Raw genomic sequence first — 4,765 nt, 5'->3', positions numbered from 1 at the left:
GGACTAAGCTTTGGACTGCTAACCTCAAGGTCAGTGGTTCAAATCCACCAACCACTCTGTATGAGAAAAATGAGGCTGTCTGCCCCTGGAAAGATCTATAGCCTCAGAAACCCTAAGGAGCAGTTAACTCTATCCTATAGGGTTGCTTTGAGTCAAAATCCACTTAAAGACAGTGTGAACCTTTGTGCAGACATAAAAGTATGTTGTAAGGAAGCACTTTGCATTGTGGTGAAGTTAGAGATCATTCTTTTTAGAATGATCCAGAGGAGGTCTTCGTGAAAATATCTTATCTAAAATCTCCTATGCCAGCAGTTTCCCAAAAATGCTTGCTTAAGGGCCTGTTTACAAGATATTTTTAGAAAGGAATGCCTTGTAATCATCTTGTGCCCACCTGATAGATAGCTAGATCCCCACTCTATCTGTTACAAACGTCTGCAACCAATCCTGAAAGAATACTTGTATTCATAAACCCTATTGTTAAGTGCAGTCAAACTGGTTGCGACTCATAGCAACCCTGTATAGGGCTTCCGAGGAGTGGCTGGTGAGCTTGAACCACCTTATTTGTGGTTCAAACAGATCATGCAGTCCAGTGCATTAACCCATAGCACCACACCAAGACTCCTTATAAACCCTAAAGCCCTGTTATTCCTTAGTCCACTGTGGGATAGAGCACAAACAATCCAAAATGCCAACTCAAACCATACCTTCTGCCCGTTGCCCCTACTCCCACTCTACATATGGAAACTCTTTATCCTCATGCTTTAGTTATACAGATGTTAGAAGAGCAAACAGCCTCCTACTCCAGCTGTGCATACCCAAACTCTGTTCTCCAGGAAGGGGCAGGCAGCTATTGAGTTGCTTCTGACTCATAGAGACCCTGTATACGGTTTCCCAGGCTGTAAATATTTTTGGAAGCAGAAAGCCTCATCTTTATCCCATGGAGTGAATGGTGGGTTCCAAGGCAGACCTGTAGGTTCGCAGTCCAGTCCCTATCCTACAATGTCACTTTGCTCCCAACCTTACAATTTGTTGTTGTTACTGTAAAGTGCTGTGGAGTCAGTTCAGACTCACAGGGACCCTGTATGGGGTTTCTGAGACTGTAAATCTTTACAGGAGCCAAAAACTTCCTCTTTTTTCCATGGAGCAGCTGGTGGCTTCAAACAGCCAATCTGTGGTTAGGAGTCCAGTGTTTATCCAACAGAACCATGGTGCTTCAACTTTGCAATTAGCACCTGGTGTGGCGCTGTAAGATAAGCACTGGACTGCCAGGTCAGTTTGAACTACCAAGTTAGCAATTCAAACCCATCAGCCACTCCTTGGAAACCCTATACATACGGGATCCCTAAGAGTCTGAACCAACTTGACAGCACTTAACATTAGCAAACAGCTCAGAAGTAACCGGATACCAGTTAATCTCAGTAATGGAGGGAAGGCAGAGTTCAATCAATAATGTTAAGATGAGTCAATGACTGATCTTCTATGGTTCTCCTGCCTCTCTCTGGTAGCGTAGTGGTTATGAATCAGGCTGTGAACCTCAAGGTCAGCAGTTACAAACTACCAGCTGTTACACAGGAGAAAGATGAGGCTTTCTGCTCCTGTAAAGATTTACAGCCTCGGAAACCCTGTGCAGGGTCACTATGAGTCAGAACCAACTCCACGGCACATAACCACTACAACCTTCTCGTTATAACCCCCATTGTACCAACCTTCTTTGAGCCCTTTGCTTTTTCTGGAATCAAAATGGTCTCCCTATTGTTGTCAAGTGCCATCTATGAGTCAGTTCTGACTCATAGCAACCCTGAATAGGGTTTCCAGGGAGCAGCTAGTGAGTTTGAACTGACAACCTACAGTTCACACTGACCTTGCAGTCCAGTGCTTATCCTACAGTGCCACACATAAATCATATGTTCAAATTTCAGGGAGTTTTTTTTTTTTATCAGTATATAAAGACTATAGTGAAAGTCTGAAAGCAGAATTTGAAGAAGGAATCTATACTGACTGGAGAGGAGCCTCAAGCAAGCATAGTGCTCTTCCAAAAAAGAATGAGAAATCAGATGGAGAAGAGTTTGAAAAGTCTTGGCACTGTAGGATAAGCACTGGACTGCTAATCGCAAGGATGGCAGTTCAAATCCACCAGCCACTCCATGGAGAGCCTATACAGGGTTGCTCTGAGTCAGAACTGACTCGACGACACTTAACAACAACAAGGGAAAGGAAAGAGGTAGCAAAAGAAGTTGGCAGTATGTGGAACAGGTGTTAAATGTTTCACAAATTAAGAAAGAATTTAAATAACGTATGCAAGTGAAATGAAGGAAAATGCCACTTGTTTATGATAAAAAATGAGTTCGAGCAGTTACCTAATTTACACATGGTATCACTTAGGCTGATGCACAGCTGCTTTCTAACGAGTAAAGAGTTGGTCAGAGCTTCTTCAGTTTCCTTTATTTTTATCACTTGTTTATAATATTCAATTACTTGCTTCCTTTGACATCTAAAAAAGAGAACATTAAATGTTAACCTGGAAGGAGCATGACATGTATTGTTTTATTCATTCAATTAACAAGCATTCACTGCAAAGATGAGTGAAACTAATCCTTGTTCTCAAAGACAGGGAGACTCAAGACTGAAGCAGAGGTCCATTCAACAAGGACTCTGAGTGCAAATCTTGAAAGAGTTTTGAAGATGATGACTGAAGGATTTCCATTTAGAGACTGATGTGACCAAATCTGCATTTTAGAAAATTTGCCTGGGTGGAAGTATGGAAGAGAAATTCAAGTGCATGAGGCAATGGGAGGGCGACCCATTAGTCAAAGGAAACATTTATAAGGGACTGAGATCTATCAGTGACCACAGATGAAAGGGTGGCATGCTAAGGCCTGGCACTGGATTGGATGTGGTTGTGGAAGTGCCCGAGTGTTGGTGAGCCATCTACATCTGTGCTACAGTAACATGGTTAAGAGCTCAAGCTTTAACGTCATGTAGACCCAGTTGTGGTGGGCACTGTGGTTAGTCACAGAGAATCAAAATAAGAACAGAGTTGTTGTGAGAATTAAATGAGAAACTGCGTGACATGTGTCTGGCACAGTATCTGATATTAGATATTAAGATGATATGAAGTGTACAAAGATCAATATCCTAAGCATTGTTGTTATTAGGTGCTATCAAGTTGGTACTGACTCATAAAAACTTTATGCACAACAGAATGAAGCACTGCCCAGTCCTGCACCAACAGTTATGACTATGTAGATCATAACAAACTGTGGACAACATTGCAAAGAATGAGAACCCAATAACACTTAATTGGGCACATGAGAAACCTGTAGATAGACCAAGAGGCAGTCGTTCAAACAGAACAAGGGGATACTGAATGGTTTAAAATCAAGAAAGGTGGGTGCTACGGTTGTATCCTCTCACCATACTTATTCAATCTGTATACTGAATATAATCTGAAAAACTAGTTATATGAGTGACATCAGGATTAGAAGAAGACTCATCAACAACTTGCAATATGCAGATACCACAACCTTGCTTGTTATAAGCAAAGAGGACTTGAAATACGTACTGATGAAAATCAAAGACTTTCAGTATGGATTGTACCTCAGTGTAAAGAAAACAAAACTCCTCACAACTAGACTAATAAATAATGTCCTGATCAACGGAAAAGACTGAAGTTGTCAAAGACTTCATTTTGGTTGGATCCACAATCAACATGCATGGGAGCAGCAGTCAAGAAATCAAATGACATATTGCATTACGCAAATCTACTACAGAAGACCTTTTTAAAGTGTTGAAGAGCAAAGATGTCACTTTAGAGCTAAGATGTGTCTGATCTAAGTCATAGTGTTTTTAATTATCACATATTCATGTGAAAGTTGGACTATGAATATGGAAGATTGATGCATTTGAATTATGGCCTTGATGATATAAATTATGCTGGAGATCACATGATACAATTTTCCAAGACCAATGACTTCTTCATTGCAAATACTTTTTTTAAATAACATAAAAGATGACTGGGCTCTTTCCTCAGCTGCCTCCAAGGTGCTTGGTTCTTCTGAGGAAGCTAAGCTTGCATTGGAGTGAGGCCCTCACTTCATCCGGCAACTAGCACCACGTCCAGTAGCTGCACTCCCTTACCATGGTTTCTGTCTCCGAGCTTGGCTGCAGCTACTTGGCCCTCATTCTTCATGATGATGAGGTGACAGTCACAGAGGACAAGATCAACACACTCATTAAGGCGGCCGGTGTGTATGTTGAGCCTTTCTGGCTTGGCTTGTTCACAAAGGCCCTATCCAACGTCAACATTGGGAGCCTCATATGCTATGTCGGGGTTGGTGGACTTGCCCCAGCAGCTGGTGCTGCCCCAGCAGGTGGACCTGCCTCTTCCACCACCGCTGCCCCAGCTGAGGAGAAGAAAATGGAAGCAAAGAAAGAAGAATCTGAAGAGTTCGATGATGGCATGGGCTATGGTCTTTTTGACTACATCCCTTTTGTAACATATTCAATAAAAAGTTGAACTCTTAAAAACAAAGATGACTGGACTTCACCAGGTGGAATATATAGAAATCAAATTGACTACATCTGTGGAAAGAGACTGTGGAAACGTTCCATATCATCAGCCAAGACAAGGCCAGGGGTAGACTGTGGAACAGACCATCAAATGATCATATACAAGTTCAGGCTGAAGATGAAGAAAACTAAAACAAGTCCACAAGAGCCAAAATATGACCTTGAATATATCCCACCTGAATTTACAGACCATGTC

At 41.8% G+C, this 4,765-nt stretch overlaps 1 pseudogene; it reads left to right on the top strand.

Annotated features, from left to right (window-relative positions):
• The first annotated feature begins 4,138 nt into the window (after window positions 1-4,138).
• On the top strand, window positions 4,139-4,516 carry LOC102832680 (annotated as a pseudogene).
• Window positions 4,517-4,765: the final 249 nt, after the last annotated feature.

The sequence above is a fragment of the Chrysochloris asiatica genome, unplaced genomic scaffold, assembly GCF_000296735.1.
Source record: "Chrysochloris asiatica unplaced genomic scaffold, ChrAsi1.0 scaffold00160, whole genome shotgun sequence".
Classification (NCBI taxonomy): domain Eukaryota; kingdom Metazoa; phylum Chordata; class Mammalia; order Afrosoricida; family Chrysochloridae; genus Chrysochloris; species Chrysochloris asiatica.
Note: the sequence above shows the minus strand (reverse complement) of the source record. Positions and strands in the feature narration are given on the sequence as shown.